At 40.8% G+C, this 21182-nt stretch overlaps 1 protein-coding gene and 1 long non-coding RNA gene across 3 annotated transcripts in view; both read right to left on the minus strand.

The window, feature by feature from the left end:
• Positions 1-945: 945 nt before the first annotated feature.
• On the minus strand, positions 946-7953 carry LOC129711670 (uncharacterized). 2 transcript variants are annotated; one of them, XR_008725895.1, is made up of 2 exons: positions 3868-7953; positions 946-1507 (listed from the first exon to the last, which is right to left on the minus strand). It is a non-coding gene; the product is annotated as an uncharacterized LOC129711670 (long non-coding RNA). The 2 variants fall into 2 exon arrangements; XR_008725894.1 differs by lacking the exon at positions 3868-7953 and adding an exon at positions 3288-3855.
• Positions 7954-9530: 1577 nt separating this feature from the next.
• LOC129711677 (uncharacterized) overlaps positions 9531-21182 on the minus strand; it is a 160100-nt gene continuing 148448 nt past the window's right edge. Inside the window, exon 4 of the mRNA XM_055659534.1 lies at positions 9531-9959. The gene's annotated coding sequence lies outside the window, so the exon portion shown is untranslated. The remainder of the gene's footprint in view (positions 9960-21182) is intronic.

Consider the following 21182-nt stretch of genomic DNA (forward strand, 5'->3'; position numbering starts at 1 on the left):
TGATTCTTTATTTAAGGTTATGAACAGACTCAAACCCAAAAACTACATCAAGATGTTCAACTCTAACACAGACTTAATTCCACACGGTCATGAGACAAAGGGTTAGGATAGCAACATCTTAACTAGTTTGCTTCATAAAATAATTGAAGATACAACTAAGGACAAAAGCACCCTTGAAAATCTTGTCTTTTGCAGACCTGCAACTCCTTGTTTCATATTTAATGTTTGAGATTTGTGGATTTTTTTACATAAATCACCACCATTTTTTATTTCTTTAGAAGGACAGTGACTGTACCTGAAGACAGATCCTCGTGGCTGTGGGATTAACACATTTCATTAGGATATACACAAATACAATTTCACGCCAAGTGCAGTGTCAATGGAAAATATGTTTTCATTGCCAGGATCTGCTGGTCTCAGCTCTCAGGTCTCAAACTTTTACTGCTTTTCAAACTCAGATAAGATCTTTTGAATTCAAGATGAATTGCTTGGTTCAATCAGTTTTTAAAGATTTATTTTAAGCTTTATAATTCAAGCTTTTAATACTGTTTCTAATAAATCTACAACAGAAGCCTATGATTTATATTTACAAATACTTTTTAAAATTAAAAATGTAGTCTTCCATCTTAGATGCTTGCAAGAATTGTAGCTGTGAAGTCAAAGATACTTAGAGATGCTGAAATTTTCATTATCTTTTCATAAAATATGATTGTGTTAAAATAGTCTTCTGTCAGATCTCATGATTTTGTATCATTAGCCAAACAACCCTAACCACTGTTCTACTCGAGGTGTGAATTTGAAAATAAAGTGGTAATTCCTTTATAAAATAATATTGCAAGCTATAAAATGTTTCTATGCTATGCTATAATGTGATCAATGGTCCGAAACAAATTAAGTCAAGTGAAATTAAGATTAGAATGACATTAATCAGAATCAGAATCAGAATCAGAATCAGAATCAGATTTTATTCGGCAAGTATGCTTTGCAACATACGAGGAATTTCACTGGCCAGGTCAGTCATACCATTAAAAGCAACAGACTCAAAAACACATTTTAACATGAACATCCACCACAGTGACTCCTACACATTCCTCACTGTGATGGAAGGCGAAATAAAGTTAAAGTCTCTTCCTTTTGTTCTTCCTCGGTTGGGGGACTCGAGCCCTCCGTTGACGGGACGGTCTTGACTCCCGTAGCCAGCGACGTTCGGGCCCTCTGCATCGAGGCGTTCAGCTCCTGCATCGGGGGGATGTCATCTCCCCCGTGCCGGGTGATCGAACCTCGCATCGAGGCTGCGGCGTTGGAGCTCCCGACTCGGCCTCCCCCGAGACTGTGAGCCCTTGATGGTAAGTCCGCAGGCCGTGGTGGGAGCAATCCCAGGCAAGGGATCCGCTCCGATGTTAAGTCCGCGCCCCGTGGTGGGGCTCACGACAGTCCAAGGCAGCTCCCAGCTCCAACGATGGTAGGCTGCAGAGACTGGAGAATGTGATCTGAAAATTGATCACATCTCCGGGAAGGTAAGACAGCACCCATAGTCAGGATCAAAACCTGCTCCGGCACTGTAAGACAGCAACTCTGCACCACCGTGATGTCCCTGTGATAATGTCTAAACTTACCAATATCCCAACTATTATAACCATATATATCATATATCAATTACAGCATGGAAACAGGCCATCTCGGCCCTTCTAGTCCGTGCCGAACACGTATTCTCCCCTAGTCCCATCTACCTGCACTCAGACCATAATCCTCCATTCCTTTCCCGTCCATATAACTATCCAATTTATTTTTAAATGATAAAATCGAACCTGCCTCCACCACCTTCACTGGAAGCTCATTCCACACATCCACATATCTGCCTGATGGTAATAGTAGGGTTATGATAGCTCATGTTTCCCCCAGATTAGTTTATATCAGTTTTTCATTAACTTTGACACTCTTTGTTTGTTAAACAATATACTTCACAAGATAGGAAGTTACTCTTAGAAGTTTCTTCATTGATAGGCTTATGTAAAACATTTCTGAATGTTAGTGATTTCTATGTTGGTAATCTTTATGAAAGCTTTCATGGGTTTTGTTGCAGCAGACCAATGAACTGACATGGAGTGAATTATCTCTTAACACAATGATACAATATGTTCATACTTTATAAATCCATCAACAGGAAAAGCAACTGGCACGTTGTAATGTTGCATAAATTAGTCATTTAACGTATCATATAAAGGGCTCATGTTGAATGTAAAACTGTTGAGTAGAATTTTTAAACATGGATAGGGTCTTCAAATATTTTTTTGAACTGTCTTGTAGTGAAAAGTTTGTGGAGAAATATTTTCAAAAATGTTTTGAAATCTTCTGTCAAGACTAGTCTCCATTATTAAGAATTATGTACATTTGATTTGGACATTTTTTTTCTAAATCCAGGCTAAATGGGGTGATGGCTGCTTTAATAGAAAAATCCATGGTGATCACAGGAGTGAAGCACTGAGTGAGGTTTCTGTGGCTTGTCAACATGTTAGCCTCCCTAGAAGTGGTAAGTATACACAGCTACAAGGGGAAAAAAAAATCTCCTGGCAACAGCAGGAGCCCCAAAGTCTCAGATTTAACAAGGACCAGCTGAAAATGTGAGTCTAACAGCACACAGACCATCTCGTGTCTGCCAATTCATTTCCTGGCTTGAAAAAACCTTGTTTCCTCTCAAACATGGCAGCGCACCAGGGGAATTCTGAATGGAATCAATTGCACTTGTTACTAACTGAGTTTCCCTTTTATTCTTATGTTACCGAGACCTAGATTCTCAGCTGCAAGTAATTATGATGAAGAGTTACTGAGTAATGGCTTCCAGATTCCTGCTTGATGTAGTTTTAATTAAAAGGGACAGTTTTAACAAGTACATACCATGTAAATGTGCTTCATTTTTTTTTGGAAGACACTGGAAACTTCAAAATGAAATAGGGGATGTGTATACAGCATAGTTACATTTTATGCATTAGAGGTGAAGAATAAAAGTTTTCATTTTGTTTTAAATCTAAACAGTCAGATAATATGCTTTTGGATAGAAGAAAGGAAACTGTAGATTCTAAGAAGTCAATATTAATAGCGAAAGGTCATGAACATTTTAAAACACCTGCTTCTCAGCTCTCAGAATATGACATTAATGCCTTATTTTTGAAATGTAATCTAGAGCGATTTAACTGACTGTGGGAGTCACTGACAGAAGGTATGCTATCATATTATTAAATAACGGATTTAATTAGCAGGGCCTCGTGGCAGAAAATGCCGCTGCTCACCTTAGGTTGCTTGGAAATAAATGTAGGAGTCTTTTACATCCAAGGAAATCCATACATGAATTGAAAAATTATTATAATTCAAGATAATCCCCCCAAAATAATTTAGTTTAGTTTATTTTAGAGATCCAGCGTGGAAACAGACCCTTCAGACCACTGAGTCCATGCCGAACAATGATCACCCATACTACTTATATCATGCACACTAGGGGCAATTTACAGAAGCTGATTAATTTAAAAGCCTGCATGCCTTTGGCGTCTGGGATGAAGCAGCTGGAGAAAACTCATGCGATCACAGGGGGAACATACAAACTGTGTACAGACAGTAGCTGCAGTAAGGATCGAGCCTGGGTCTCTGGCACTGTAAAGCAGCAGCTTTACTGCTGCGCCACTGTGCCGTCCTTTATAGCAAGAGTTTATATACATGGTAAATTGATTGCACAACTGAGGCTACTGATTAAATACAATAAATTGAAGTAAGATGCAGTGATGTCACTTAGACAATCCCCTTATCTGCAATAAAATATTGGCAATAATAACACAAACAAACTTACGTATAATATATCACCTTAGCAATGTATACCTGGAGAAAAAGGAGCCAATGGCAAGTGGTATTTAGCAGGGAAAGTGCTGAATGAGGAGATGGGAGAGTTTGCGGATGATCTTGGCCTGCAGATGATAAATAAGAAGATGCCAAATCAAGCTTTGAAAGGATTTGAATGCATTGACAAGATGTTCAAAGCTGAAGTGTTGATGAACTGGAAGCAAACCTGAGTCAGGGGCTCAGAGTGCAGAGTGAGAGGGATTTGGTTTGCAATTAGATTCAGGCAGCAGAGTTTTGCAAGAAAGTGAAGGATAGGAGGTTGGGCAGAAGAACAGTCGAGGCATAAGTGGGGCTCTCACCTGCAGATGGACTTGATTGGAGAAATTCAAGCAGAGAACTATGAGGCAGAGATTTGGGAAAGGATCCAAGTGTTCAAAAGCAATCAAGTGGAATGTGAGGATGTAAATAAAAAGTCTCATATGAGTATTTTGAGATTGGGCATAATGACAATGGCTTTAAAAAGAAGAGGTCAACACATATAATGACGCTCTATATCCAGCACTATTATTAATAAAGGATAACAAAATACCATTACAAATAATTATAGAAACGTACTTTCTGTAGATGGTTATTTTAGGTAAAGATGTGTTAGCTGTTTCATAGTTCCATCATTTTAGGATTTCATTAAAATATCAGCATAATTTGATCTATTTCACTCTAACCCCAGAACATTGGGTGCGATAATTTTTTTTTGGTCAGATTTTGGCCAAAACAAAATTTGAGATTTATATTGGCTGACGATCTCCGAGTGGCTGCATGAGTAATTGTCTTTAAAGAGTGGGAGGTTTCAGGGAATACCTGGGTACATGTTTGCATGCAAAGTCTCAGTTTCTACAAGCAACAAAATAGTGGGTTTGGAAGTGGAGACACCATCAATGAACATATTTTTAAAAGTCATTATTTACGCTTCCTTTTTTATTGAATCTTCTCTGATTTATTTTCCTAGATTCATCTTTGCAACAGCAAAATAAAACAGCAATGTGCACAATATACATGAATTATGAATTACAGTTTATGTCAATAGGGAGGGACTTAAATATGTGGAATTTCAGATATGCTGCTTATCTCCCTGTGATTACATGGATTTTCCCCTAGTTGTTCCAGTTTCTAACCACATGCTAAAGGTAGTTAGATTCATTGTAAAATCCCCCTGGTGTAAGTGGCTGGGAGGGGAATTGGTGCGACAAGGGGTGGGTGTGGTGGAGTTGATGGGAGAAAATGGGATCAACATCGATTTTGTGCTGATTAATCAGCATGGACGTGATGGGCTGAAGGTCCTGCTTCTATGCTCTTTATGATTCTATTACTCATTATTAAGTGAGATTCAATAAAAATTCTGGCAATAAGGTTAATACTTAAACACTCCTTGCATGCAATACTTACATCCATGTTATTACATTTATCACAATCACTATGAGAATGGGTCATTTTGACCAGTTACTGATATTTAATATATATAAACAAAACTGATGGACGACACATGATCTTTGTGCTATTGTTGTAAAATGTATTTTGTCTTTCACTCCAGCATAGAATTATGCACAATTTGATCCATCTCACAGTAACCCCACAACAATGACTGCAATAATGGGGTTTTTGAGAAATTGAAATTAGGTGATGGAAATATTGCAATCATGAAAAATCTGATTGTTTGAACAACTCCATAACAATATTATCTAGCAGCCACAAATGCTACAATGACCTGTCTTTCCGTAGCTGCTTGTTCCTGCGTGTCAGCTTTAAAAACTAGCAACCACTGAACTACACCTTTCCACCCATATTTATCCCTATAATCCTTTGTCTCTCTGTCACTTATCCATGATGGACCCACCTTCTCAGAGTATGGTAGAAGCAATTAAAATGACAAGCGAGTCTGCTTGACAAGGGATACTGCAGTTTTAATGAGTTCAATGAATAGCACCCTGTGCATTAAAATTCTCATTCAGTTCCTGGCAGACAAAAGTGATAATAAATATTCTGATTGAGATGATATCAATCATCCCTGCCTTCAGCATGCATGGAATTGCAGCCTCTTGTGGATGTAATTATTACAGCCATGATATAACAGTCGTACAGTTCCTGTGTTCCATTACATGTTATGAGAAACTACATAGCTTGCGGCAAAGTATATGAGCCTCTGCAACAATTAATGCAGAAAGCATTAATTTAAGATGATAAGCAACTCCTATGACCAAGATTCCATGTGCAAAAGCAAAATGTGCCCCACATGTACATTCAGAATATGTGTTCTGCTGCTTTTGCTCTGGATCTAATGTTGGCCTAAAGTGAACTGCCGCTGTGCAGTGACGCTAGGAAGGATTAGAGAAAAAAAAAGAATTTGCCTCATAAATTGTTTGCCACAAAGTACATTTGTTATTATAGATTATATTTTATGTAAGTCAGTATTACCTCAGGACTTATTTCAGAAGAACAAAGTGTCTTTTTCTCCAGTAATACAAGCCCTCCAGCATGAAATTTAAAGATGAAAGGGGCATGTCTTTCAACACTCGCTTCCATATTAAAAGGAACATAACGTAAGAAATAATCTGGAAGAACTGTAATCACATAGGTCATATGTTGCCACAAATCATTTTCTTGCATCACTACCTACCAGTAAATATGAACCTTTTTATCAAATATATATTACTCATGCTGAATGCATTAACAGTCAGAATTACACACTGCACAAATAGTTAAGACTACCTATGGATTGTGGAGGGAGCATTGGAATGGTTACTCGAGTTGTTTTTGATGACTTATAGGCGCTGTGATGTAGGCTTTCATATTTCATTATTATCACTGCAATGTTAGTCTTTCTTGACCAGTCATGAATAAATGTGTAAGCAAAGCTGATGAGATGAATTGTGGTCCACATTCTCTTCCTGTTGCACCAGATACAACAGAAGCCAGCTGGGGGTCAGGTACTCATCACTACTGTCACTTACTCCAACATCCTTCCAGGTGGAAAGCATAGCGATTGATCTGATCCATAAGAATTATTATTATTACTTATTTATTTTTAATTAAGAAAAATTACTTAAACGTAAAGCAAGGGCGTATGATCAATGAAGACGTAAAATAGTAAATGGACCATAGTCATCTTCTTAGATCTCAAAGCATTATGATCGTTATAGTTTCACCCAGAAGAGTAGACAAAGCACTAAAATAAAACTACACCATGCAGATACTGCATTGCAATTATATTCTATGGTGTACGGTACATTAATAATATAGTCTGTCCAACTGTAAAATTGCAGATGCTTTCATCATTGAGTTTTGTCATTGCAAAGACCAGTAAATTTAAAGTGAAGGCCAAGAAATGCAGGGATGTTAGGAACTTCTTTGAAACAGACAGTGGCAAAGATCTGGAGCTCCCAGGCAGTGAGAGTGGTGGAATCAGAAAAAGGATTTTCAAGAGAGAACTGGATAATCATTTGAGAAAAGATAATTTACTGGGCCAATGGGAAAGATTAGGGGGAGGGGACTGAATGGATTTCATATTTTGCTTGGGCAGCTTGCAGCCAGTGATATGAATAATGATTTCTCTCACTTCAGGTAGCCCCGGCATTCCCTCTCTCTCTATCCCTCCCCCACCCAAGTTGCACTGGCTTCTCATTTTCACCCTACAAACAACTTACAATGGACTGTTTCCTTTATTATCATTACTTTCTTGCATATCTTTCATTCATTGTTCTTTATCTCTCCACATCACTGTCTATATCTCTCATTCCCCTTATCCCCAACCAGTCTGAAGAATGGTCTCTACCCGAAACGCCACCCATTCCTTCTTTCCAGAGATGCTGCCTGTCCCGCTGAGTTAATCTTTTTCTGTCTATCTTTGACTGAATGGATTGCTCCAGAAGGAGCCAGGAAGGACTGAATGGGACAAATAGCCTCCTTCTCTGCCATATCAATCCGGTGATTCAGTGAAAGTAGTTGTACCACTGAAAATGTTAGCTCATGTTTTAAATACATTTTAAGCTTGAAATTGCTTTTGTGCTGGCAAAAGGAAAGACATCTATATAATACTAAAAGTCTTTGTCTTGTTTGTGCTCACGATGTGTCATAGAAACATAGAAACATAGAAATTAGGTGCAGGAGTAGGCCATTCGGCCCTTCGAGCCTGCACCGCCATTCAATATGATCATGGCTGATCATCCAACACAGTATCCCGTACCAGCCTTCTCTCCATACCCCCTGATCCCCTTAGCCAAAAGGGCCACATCTAACTCCCTCTTAAATATAGCCAATGAACTGGCCTCAACTACCCTCTGTGGCAGAGAGTTCCAGAGATTCACCACTCTCTGTGTGTCAATCTGCTTTTCCTATCTTCTTCCAAACGCTAGGCCACAGCCTTCCCATGTTCACACATCCTACTCACATTTTTCCAGTTGTGGCAATAAACAACTTCCCGTCGCATTCCCACCTGAATTTCCGAAGTTATTAATCCTTGAAATTAAAAAACCAGCCCGATTTCTTCAAACTCACCCACTTTGGGAAAAAAAAAGTGTGACGTCACAATGCACTCGCAAGGCAGGATGGGACATTCCGCGAGGAAGGGGCGCTCCAGCACTCGGGGTGAATGATGAGTGGCAGCAGCTGCCGGTGCCCGACGGCCGCCCAGTACCTGGTAGAGAGGGTGGTGCCACGGCCCGAGCCCGGGGTCTGGGCCTGGGCTGGAGCTGAGCCTGGCGCTGGAGATGGAGTGAGGGCCGAGCCCGGGGCTTGGGATGGGCCGAGAAAGAAGCCGCCGCTGGAATGAAGGACAAGCCTGGGTCCGGGGTCAGAGACGAGCCCGGAGATGAAGTCGGGGCCTGGACTGGACCCCACGTGGCGGCCGAGCTGACGGCTGGAGTCTACAGCCAGGGCCGGGCTTTGGTACGAGAACCAGGCCGAGTTATAGGCCCTGGCGCTGCGCTATGACCTGGGTAGGTGCTGGGACATGGAATGGGAGTGAGGGGAGGAGGATGAGGTAAATGAGTAGGTGGAAGATGGGGTGGGGAGTGAAGTGGTGGAGGGAGATGGGGGGGTGTGGAGGAGGGAGATGTGGTGGGGAGTGGGGTAGAGAGGTGAGGAGGGAGAGTGGGGGATTGAGGGAGAGGGAGGGGGTAGGGAGGGTAGTTGCCATGTCTCCACTCCCTCTCTTGCCCCCTCCCTCTCTACCCTCCCTCCCCCACTCTACCCCCCTCCCTCTCCATCTACTCCCTCCTTCTCTCTCTCTATCCCTCTCCCTCTCTGCCCCTCTCCTTCTCTATCGCCCTCCCCCGCATTCTACTCTCCCTATCTACCCCCCTCCCCTCCCTCTGTACCCCCCCCCCCCTCTCTTCCCCCCTCCCTCTCTGCCCCCCTCCCTATCTACCCCCCTCCTTTTATCACCCTCCCTCTCTACCCCCCTCTCTCTACTACCCCCCTCTCTCTACTACCCTCCCTCTCTACCACCCTACCCTCTTAACCCCCAGCCCTCTCTGACCCCCCTCCCTCTTAACCCCCTCCCTCTCTCTACCCCTCACTCTCTACCACCCCACCCTCTTAACCCCCTCCCTCTCTACCCCCTCCCTCTCTGACCCCTCTCCCTCTCTACCCCCTCCCCTCTACCAACCTTGCGTCCCAGCAGCAACTGCTCACGGATTAGCCATCTTAATAACTACTCTGCAGGGGTTGGGAGATTCTAGTGCGTGGAGGGACTGGGGTCTGTGGGGTGAGTCCTGGCCAGGCTCCTCCTGTGTCTCACCAGGTTCAAGGCCTGAACGCTGCACCTCTTTCTCCTTCTCCGAACATTTCATTCTCGCCTGATGGATTTGTAGGCCATGGTGGTTCATTAGGCCTTTGCATAGCTTTATTGGGTGTTTTTCTCATGAAAGACACAGACTGTGGTGCTGACACAGACTGGGGTGCTAACCCAGCCTTTCCCGGGAGCCGTCTTTCTGTGCCGTCAACTGTCCCTCCAGTTGTCACCAAATTATTCTTGGTTATCACCCAGTCTATTCCTAGGTTCAACTGGCTGAGCCAGACTTCAGTGTGAAAAATATACATCTTCTAGATGCACTGGGACGCATCCTCAGTGTTGTGATCTGGGAAGAGAATACATATTATTAATAATACAATATGCAATTAGAAACATGTTTCATTTATTGGAGATGAGATATTGTAAAATAACAACATTTTTTTGGATAAGAAGTCAACCATTTAAGGCTTTCATTATATCATGTACTCAACATAGATAATAGCCATTAAGCACAAGCTTAGGTCAACAAACTTTTGTGAAGCATAACCTGTCACCATAACTTACAGAGTTGTAAAGTAGTGGTATTGATGCATAGCCAGTGAACACAGTCTGTACTGTGGGCTTCCTAAAGAAATGGCTATCATAAAATACTCCATTGGAAAAACAAATATACTGTTGTGAATTCTTGTCAAGTTCTTAGTTAACAAAAGCCGTTGTTGACTTATAATTCTAAAATAAACAGCTATCAATGTACCTGCTCATGGCATTAATCTCACTCTCACACAAATCCTGTCGCAAATCGCATCTGATGACATTAGAAACACCATGCAATTATACCCGCAAATTAAAGATAATACAGCTTAAAACTTTATGAAAATTTTAAAGTATATTACTACGTTGGTTGCTTGTTTGTGCAAAATTTTTTTTAAACTCCCCTTGATCTACAACTTTAGGCTGTGCATGCCATATGCAAAAAGAAGAAGACGTTGGTTGTATTCAGTTGATAACGAATAACAAGTTGTGTTGATCTCATTAGATGAATAATGAACAGAATATTTCTCTAATGAAAAATTAATGTTCGTACTCAGTACCATGGATATTCATATTATTCCCCAGTAGTCATAAGGACATAAGGTCATAAGGAATAGTAGAATTAGGCCATTCGGCCCATCAAGTCTACTCCGCCATTTAATCATGGCTCATCTACCTCTCCCTCCTAACCCCATTCTCCTGCCTTCTCACCATAACCTCTGACTTCCACACTGGAATGAGAATAAGTGTCCTCCGTTAAGCAAAGCGGCACTAAGAATCAACCAAATTATACACCCCAGCAGTCTGTTGCTGCTGTGACCAATTAACGCACATTTCATATTACAGATTAACACCAGCAAAATTGTGACTGTGTCTGCCCATAGTAATGGCTCTCCCTGACTCTCATCTGCAGGTGGACTACCCTTGTTGAATCCTGAGCTGCAAAACTCATCCCTTAATTTGAATAGAATTCAGAATTACACAGCACAGAGGGGTGTGGACATTACACACACATAAACATTGCACACACATAAACATTGTACACACATAGACATTGTACACATATGATACAATACGATACAATATCACTTTATTTATCCCAGAGGGAAATTGGTCTGTCACTAGTCAAAAGATACAAGGCATTAAAGGTGTAGTATACATAGTGTAGTGGTGGACATTGCCTAGTCCATCTATCAACTGACCTCCCCACCAACGAAGGGATCTTTAGGAGACATGCTTCAAAATGGCAGCCAATATCATCAAAGACCCTTGAAACATTAGGACCATCAATGTTTCACCAGAAGATTAGATGGATTTAAAAAAGCACTTTGCAAATACTATTATTGCAATATATTGTATGGCATCTAGTACACATTTTGGGAATCCTTGCAGACATCAACTGAATTGTCCTCATCAGTCCTTTGTGTTCTCACCATCATCAATGGTGTGGGCCTTTGCCATGAGATCCTGGCAACGCTCTCATTTTGCTACGACCAACAGGAAGAAGATACAGGTGGCTGAAAACCGTAACAACCAAGACTAAGAACAACTTCCCAGAAACCTCAGGCTGTTGAACGCTGCCAGGGCCGGATTTACGTATAAGCTAGATAAGCTTAAGCTTAGGGCCTCGAGATCTAGGGGGGCCTCGGCCCGCTCCACCAAGGTGTATAAAACTTGGGACATATTCATATTTTCTGAGCCTTGTCCTTTCAACAGTCAGGAGTGTTCTAGTCGGTGCGCGGCTGCAAGTTTAACAATGTCAGAACCAGCTCCGACTGTGCCCGACTTGCCTGCTTCAGGGGAGAAGAGATAAGGCTCCAGGCTGGGTAAAGGGTGGGTGGGAACGAGCAGCCACCCGCTTCATAGTTAACACTGCTCACAATCTCTGATGGGGCTGGTTGCCCGCCCACTGGGACCTCCCACACTTTGCCCGCTGACCCAGGCCACTCCACCGCCCTCCAGCAGCCCACAGCCGTCGCCTTACCTGCAGCCTGGACTCAGCACCGGGCCTGAAGTTTCCATGCTGCAGACTCCAACTCCCCTGAGATTGACTGCGCTGGGTCCTAGTGCTAGTCCCCTCAACCCTGGTAACCTCAGTGGCTGTTCCACTTGGTCTTCCCCATTGCCCTCAAACCATGTGGCCCCAGCTCTTCCCCACCCACACTACAGTACACATACACCCCTACCCCCTGACCACCCACCAGCCCCCCACCAGACATCGCCTTGGCCTCAGTCCAATCGCCTGCCTTCCTCTGGCCCCAACCCCCATTCCTGCAGTGTGTTCACCATCCCTCCTGATCTCCGCCTCTCAGATACCGAACGGTCTGTCCGCAGCAGAGGCCTCACCTTTGTCCCCCTCCATCCCCACCTCAATGAGTTCCGCGCCCGCCGCGATTTGGAGCTCTTCTTCCGAGGGCAGTCTTATGACAATGGCTGGTAGATACAAGGGTATGCAGCAAAAAATAATCGAAAAAAACAAATTTGCAAGATTTATTCCATGCGCTGCTCACTCATTAAATTTGGTGAGCCGTTCGGCTGTTGATTGCTGCCTTGATGCAGTGAACTGTTTTGGAATTATCAATGAAATGTATACCTTCTTTTCATCCTCCACAAAGAGATGGGCAGTTCTAAAATCATTTTTGCAACCTCAGTCAAAAGTGCCTAAATATTTGTCAAACACTAGGTGGGAGACATGCAAAAGCCACAGAAGCTATGTTGGAAATTTACAGCGCTATCACTGATGCCCTCAGTCATTTGTACTCAAATGTTAATGTGAAGGGTGATACCAGGCTTCAAGCTAACAATCTTTTGCAGAAAATGGAAGAACTAGAATTTGTGTTTATGCTGGATTTTTGGACCCGTCTGCTAAGTAATTTCCACAAGGTCAACAAAGCCATTCAAAAATCCAAACTGTTATTGAGTACTTGTGCAAGTTTGCACAGTTCACTTCAGGATTTTGTAAGCAAAATTAGAGAAGGTTTTGTTGAGCTTGAGCAACAAGCAAAGGCCACCTTGCCAGTTGTTAACTACAGAACTGTCACAGGGAGAGTAAGGAAATGGCAAGGAAATGATAGAGGTGCACCTGGTCCTGATGCTTTAGATAAACTCTTCAAGAGATAAGTTTAGGATAAAATCCTTTATTCCTATACTAGATGCACCTGAAACCAATTTAAAAAGAAGAGGTACAGTGTACAGTGAAGTTGTATAACAGTGAAGTTTCCTTTCTTGCTAATCTGACCACATCTAAGCAAGAAATTCAGCAAGGTGTTGAACTGTTGATGGAAGCATACCCAGAAGATGCTGACCTGAAACTCACTGATGAATTTTTGCAATTTCACTCGTACGTGAGACAAAGCCCTTGGCATACAGAAGAGCGCTCTCTGTCTCATACAGACTGTTATCAAATAATATACAAGGAAACAATTCAGATGGCCTTCCCTAATGTGGAAGCAATCTTGTAGCTGTTTCGTAGCTGAATGGTCACCAACTGCTTGGGAGAGACAAGTGAAATAGCTTAGGGCCTCTCTTCATCTAAATCCGGCCCTGAACGCTGCACAACATTAACTACCATCTCAGCAACTGTGATCTCCTGTGGACTGTGTCTTTGGTTACATTATGAGCTTTGGTTTTGCACTATTAAAGTTACCTAGTATTACAGTTATTAATTTATTGTATTTTGATTCTTATATATTTATCTGTGCATTATTGGGTTAATGGGGCTGTTATTCTGCAGCAAATAAGAATTTCATTATTCTGTTGCTGCCACATCTGACAATTAAACAGTCTTGACTTGTAATATAACCAGATAACCATATAACAATTACATCACGGAAACAGGCCATCTCGGCCCTTCTAGTCCATGCCGAACACTTACTCTCACCTAGTCCCATCTACCTGCACTCAGACCATAACCCTCCATTCCTTTCCCGTCCATATACCTATCCAATTTATTTTAAATGATAAATTTGAACCTGCCTCCATCACTTCCACTGGAAGCTCATTCCACACAGTTACCACTCTCTGGGTAAAGAAGTTCCCCCTCATGTTACCCCTAAACTTCTGTCCCTTAATTCTCAAATCAATTGATAATTGATAATTGATACTTAAAGAGTTTGTCCTTATTCCAATTTTCCAGCATTTCCTACAGTTTACTAGCCACATAGCAATGCTATTTCTCTTTTTCTATTTCTATTATGGATCATGCTAACCGTACCACTTCTGGCATGTACCCTAACATCACTCTGTTTGAAGTAAATTCTCCTCACATCTTGTTTGATTCAAAATTTGATAGCATTAAAAAGTTATCCTTTAGATTCTGACTCATAGTCTCACAAAATCTCTCCAGATTTACGTTATCAAATGTCTTCATAATTTAGATAAACTACTGAATTTTGCCTCCTAATCAAATTCTGGTGAAAATAGCCCTGTTTTTCTCTAACTTTGTATATCTATACCATTCCATGGCTTTGGCATCTTAATGTAAGTTTAAAATGTATTCATATAATCTGCACAGTATTTCATGCTACAATATAATCAGATTTATACAAACCAGGATCAGATTGACTTTTTGACCATCTCAGCAACTGATCCTTCCAATTTTAACAGAACCACTTTATTTTCAAAAGGTCTTCAATATGATAACATACAGAACATTTAGTGACAGAATTAGCCATGTGATGCTGGGTACAAAAGAAAGAATGTTTTGCAAACTGGCTAAATATAGAAAGCAGGTAGTGGGTCTAAAGTACGTTAAGAAAACTGCAGAAAGACCAAAAGAGCCTTTCACAAGGATCAGTGCAGGAGATTGTGCTTATTTATAATTTTTATTTGGACTCAGGAACAAGTAACTCCAGATCTGATTTTGCAGCTGATTCAGTGAAGTTATAATTTTGGTTATCACAATGAAGGAGCACCATGCAAGAAAGCAAATAAAAAGCTTGTAGACATATGGTGAACAAATTAGATTTAAAATATGTAAATATAAGATGATGCACTTCAGTTAGAAAAATATGAACTAAAATTTAGAGGATAAGTAACTTTAAATAACAGATATCCCATGTACCAAGTCAAAATTATTCATATCTCAAGAAAAGCAATGAAAACCCCTTATGAAAAAACAATGTCCATATCACCTCCAGCATGAATAACAGCCATTCACCACAATTCTGTTTCTTGCTTCTGAGCCAGTTTTATATCCACACTGTCACTACCACTTTTAATTTGCTTCATCTTTCCTGGCATGCTTATTATGTGGCATTTATCAAGCACATTTTGGGAGTCCATGTGGGCATCAACTGGAATGTCCTCATCAGTCTATTGTGTTCCCATCAAAGAAAAATTCAGGCAAGTTGGACATTGTGTGCCTTTAGCAAACCCTTGCTTGATCCCTTTATGAATCCTTATTTTAATAATATCACAGGCTAGTTTGCTAGGTTCCTTCATGAATCTATATTTGTCAAAATAACTAATAATTTATAGCCCTGTCCCGCGGTACGAGTTCATTCCAAGAGCTCTCCCGAATTTAAAAAAAAATCAAACTCGTGGTAAGCACGGAGAATGAACGTAGCGGGTATGTCGGAGCTCGGGGACGTCTGTTAGCGTTAACGGCAGGTACTCGGAAAGACTCGCTTACGGCAAGTAAGCACGGGAAGACTCGTAAAGATTTTTCAACATGTTGAGAAACGTCCATGAGAGCCCCGAGTACCGATGAATGGCCTTTACCGTAAATCTCCGAGTTTGAATCAGGACAAACTCGGGAGAGCTCTTGGAATGAACTCGTACTGTGCGACAGGGCTTTAATTCCTTATTTAACTAATATCACAGACTAGTTGAGCTATTCATTTCCACGTTGCATATTTCATGTAATGTTCAGTAATATTATTATAGACAATAGGCAATAGGTCCAGGAGTAGGCCATTTGGCCCTTCGAACCAGCACTACAATTCAATGTGATCATGGCTGATCATCCACAATCAGTACCCCATTCGTGCCTTATCCCCATAAACCCTGACTCCCCTATCTTTAAGAGCCCCATCTAGCTCTCTCTTCAAAATACCAGAGAACCGGCATCCACCGCCCTCTGAGGAAGAAAATTTCACAGACTCACAACTCTCCGTTTGAAAAAGTGTCACCTCATCTCTGTTCTAAATGGCTTACCCTTATTCTTAAAACGTTCTGGACTCTCCCAACATCGGGAACATGTTCTTCTTTTTAAATTTTATTATGTAGATATATTTCCATGTGTTATCCTTCCAGTAAAAAGGCCTCTTTCTGTTTCTTTGTTCAATCTATGGATCTGCTTATGGGCTCCCAAAACAACTTGGAAACTTCATCAAAGTTAACAATGTTCATATTTCTGTTTGAACTTTTTATATTGGTCCCAATATCCAAATCAAGAACATTTTTGTATGTTGAAAGTGTGTTGAACTGATCTTAGAAGTGGTCCCTAGAGACTCCATTATTCCCAACCCTCTGCTCCAAAAGAGATCCATTAACTACTCCCAGTTTTTTTTTGTTGTTCCGCCAACTACTTGTCTATTTATTAAAGTTGCTTTAATTTTTTCAACATGCTTCGACACAGCATTCTATAAAATGTTATCCAAAATTCATAAATATATCAGCAACATTTTCTTCTGCAATTTAATCTGACACGTCCTCAAATAATTTTCAGATCAATTTATTGCATATACCTCGTTTCTTAGATCCATGTTGGTTGTTCTTAATTATTCCATGCCTATTGATGGAAGTGTTCATTTTTTCTATATTACAGCTTGTGGAATTGAGAGACGGCGATGGCACACTGGTGTATAATTACTTGGATTGTTTTAAATTTTGAACTGAAGGTTATGCTACAAGTACAGGCAACTCCAAATGAATACGAGATGGTTGGTGACCCCAAATCTTGATGACCCTCCTTATCTGGTGAGTCCATATATCGTGTAGGAAAGAACTGCAGATGTCGGTTTAAATCGAAGATAGACACAAAATGCTGGAGTAACTCAGCGGGACAGACGGCATCTCTGGAGAGAAGGAATGGGTGACGTTTCGAGTCGAGACCCTTCTTCAGACTGATATCAGGGGAGTGGGCGGGACAAAGATAGTATGTAGTCGGAGACAGTAAGATGGTGGGAGAACTGGGATGGGGAGGGGTTGGTGAGAGATGGAAAACAAGGGCTATTTGAAGTTAGAGAAGTCAATGTTCATACCGCTGAGGTGTAAGTTACCCAAGCAAAATATGAGGTGCTGTTCCTCCAATTTGCACTGGGCCTCACTCTGATAATGGAGGAAGCTCAGGCCAGATAGGTCAGATTGGGAATGGGAGGGGGAGTTGAAGTGTTGAGCAACCGGGATACTATCTCTCTCCATATCATATCTCTATATCCATTTCTCCATAACTCTATATCAGTCCATATGTTTGCCATTTCCCTTATCCCTAACCAGTCTGAAGAAGGATCTCAACCCGAAACGTCACCCATTCCTTCTCTCTAGAGATGCTGTCTGTCCTGCCAGGTTACTCCAGCTTTTTGTGTCTATCTTCGGTTTAAACCAGCATCTGCAGTTCCTTCCTACACGAGTCCATACGGAAACTGGTACCTAATACACTGATCAGCAGGCTCATATCTGCCCATGCTGAAATGAGAACATAGGCTCAGGGAAGCTCCGCATGGCAAGGCAACATTCAAGGAGAGTAGAGGAATCTAAAAATCACCCAGAGGCATGGATCACAGTAGGAATCTGCCAGCAATAGGTTCAAGGCATAATAATTTAAATCCAACTATGTTCTATCGTAAAAAATGTTTTTCCAATCTTTTAGGACTGAGATGAGAAAAAAAATTTTTACACAGAGAGTGGCAAATCTCGAAATTCTCTGCAACAGAATGTAGTTGAGGCCAGTTCATTGGCTATATTTAATAGGGAGTTAGATGTGGCCCTTGTAGCTAAAGGGATCAGGGGGTATGGAGAGAAAGCAGGTACAGGATACTTAGTTGGATGATCAGCCATGATCATATTGAATGGCGGTGCAGGCTTGAAGAGCCGAATGGCCTCCTCCTGCACCTATTTTCTATGTTTCTATGTTTCGTACTTACTTTTTTAAGAATTCTTAACATGGGCAGCACTGTGGCACAGCAATGGAGCAGCTTCCTCACAGTGCCAGATACCAGGTTATGGGTGCTGTCTGTGCAGTGTTTGTAAGTTTTCTCAGAGACTGCTTGTGCTGGTTTCTTCCCACATTTCAAATACATGAGTGTTTGTAGGTTAATTGGCTTCTGTAAATTGCCCCTAGTGTGTAGGATGCAGACGTGTGATAACATAGAACTACTGTACGGGTAGTGGACTCGTTGGGTCGAAGGGCCTGTTTCCACATTCTATTTCTAAACTAAACTACATTCCAGTCTCACATTTGGCGCCATTTTGTGGTGAAACTGGAGCTATTTTGCACATGTACTCTTTCAATGGAGAATATTCCTGTCATTATGTAGTATGGAGTGCTCTCTGGTATCTGTGACACATGCATGAAAACATACGATCAGGTTAGCTGCAGGTTGATAATGCAGGAATAGACAGAGTGTGGTTGTTTCATAAATTCACAGGCTCAGTAGTAAACATCACCCACTGTGAACATATGTCAGCAATTCAGGCCCACACCCCCCACAATTTTCTGTCCATTAAAATTAATGGTGAACGCCATTCCAAATTCCAGACATGCATTCCTGGCAGGTGAAGCTCTAAGCTGAGAGCTCAAATTTATAAGATTATCACGGGTGCTGTAACCTCTCTGCAGTCACTCAACGCTCATAAAATTTTGCATTTTATTTTGCAAATCCAAAGATTACGATTTGAACCTATTCTGATCTGAATCTATTTGACTGGAGTGCAGTTATCTTTCAAAGTCTCGTTGACACTGCATTTTGGTGCTTGATTGTGACCTTTAGCTTCCTGCCAAATTGAGGTTTTCATGTGTACTGTTGAGGGTTGTATGCGCAGGAGAAATGGTTAGGTCTGAAATACAAACCACAAAGATGACAAAAGACTGGCAGGATACAAAATGTGTAAGCAGCAATGTTTGGTTTATTGATTTATGGTACTTTAACTTCACTTCACAAAGCAGGAAATGTCAATAATCTGAAGTTCCTGACTTTAACTGTCAAACAATCCAAAAGAAACTAAGTATCTAAGATGAGGTAGCACACATAAGTTACAAAGTACAGGAGTTTACATTATGTTAGGGTTGGCATTTGAAAATATATTGTTGGCTGTCTTGTCTTTGCAATGCAATGCAATATAACATTCATGAGAAGAGGAACAGTTTGACATCTAAGAACTATGTTTTCTTGTTATTTGTTCAGTGACATTTGGCTCGCTACACTTCTGCATTGCGTAGGTACTTGTTCCCATTTTGCAATTGATATATAATCACAGGGAATCTTAAAATTGGAACTTAGATGCTTCAGAATAAATTTAGAAGCACATTTATCACAAGTGGTAAATTTGATTTTGGACAATGGTGTAAATCAAGTAGACTGATTTTTATACATCTTCTCTGACTTTTATTTCCACTGACTTCACATGTACCCTTTATTTCTCAAACTCAGATTTGCTCCAAAGGATGATAGAAATTTAGAACTTGCCCTCCTAAGATTAATTGATATTTACCAAAATGTTATTGGATTTTTATTGGCTGATTATATCAAAGCATATGGGTGCAAAACCATATTATCATCAGCATTTTTATTTTCATTTCAGTTTTTCGTGTTGTTCCATGCTCAGATAAGAAGGTGAATGAAAATAAAACTGCAGACATTTGCTTAGATTTTATTAGGTCTCACAGTCAAAACATTAAATAGCAATCAAATTATCCAGAAAACATGCAATCCAAGTTGATCAGCGGTAAAATATATTCCAACATGTACAAAGTATCAGATCAAGAGCTTACTAGTGTGGGGTATTTGCTATGAATTTCCTCAGACATGCTGCCAGTATTCCGAGGTAGAATTATCTGAGTCTGTACAAATTTGGAAATGTTTACAATGTGTAATAAAGTCTCTTCCTCTATTGGCCACTGAAATGCAATACAGTATTACAGGAACTGTAAATTCATTTATTTGGATTGCTTGAAAATCTTGTACGAATATGAGAGAGCTAAAAGCAAAATACAGCACATGCTGAAATTCTGAAAAAAAAATTAAAAATGCTGGAAATGTACTCTATTTTAATTCTAATGATTGATCCTAAATGTGAACTCCGTTTCTTTCTCTGTGGGTGCTGCCTGAACAGATGAGTATTTTCAGTATTTTATGTTTTTATTTAGAAATGCCAAAGAGTTGAAAATGAAAAACTCTCAGCAATACAGATACAAGACACATCTATATTACTAAAAGTCTGATCTTGACCGCTTTTGGCACGCTGTGGCATGATTTCCGAGAGAACGCCGCAACCTACGGCCGTCATTTTTGGCCACCTCGCTCAGAACCCCCCTCCGCCTTTCGGGACTGAAGGATTTTTCCCATCGATGAAAAATCAGAGAGATATTAATGTTTTAAAATATTTGCCATTCTCTCTGCTGCCCCTGCTGTTGGGAGGGGGAGGGACTATAAAACGCGGAAGTGGTGTGCCTCAATCAGTCTCTTCAAGATGGAGGAAGCCAGAGGTTCATGTTGCTCTGAGCTGTGAATAACACTGAACACATGTCTACTCAACTGTGAGTGCCCTTAATGTGGTTCTAAAATGCTTGCAAAAAGTGTCTCTATTGGTTCTAAAATGTTTTCAAAAAGTGTCTCTATTGGTTCTAAAATGCATGCAAAAAGTGTCTATTGGTTCTAAAATGCTTGCAAAAAGTGTTTATTGGTTCTAAAATGGTTACAAAAGTGTCTCTATTGGTTCTAAAATGCTTGCAAAAAGTGTCTGTTCTAAAATGCTTGCAAAAAGTGTCTATTGGTTCTAAAATGCTTGCAAAAAAGTGTCTATTGGTTCTAAAATACTTGCAAAAAGTGTCTATTGGTTCTAAAATGTTTGCAAAAAGTGTCTATTGGTTCTAAAA

This window comes from Leucoraja erinacea, chromosome 2, assembly GCF_028641065.1.
Source record: "Leucoraja erinacea ecotype New England chromosome 2, Leri_hhj_1, whole genome shotgun sequence".
Lineage (NCBI taxonomy): Eukaryota > Metazoa > Chordata > Chondrichthyes > Rajiformes > Rajidae > Leucoraja > Leucoraja erinaceus.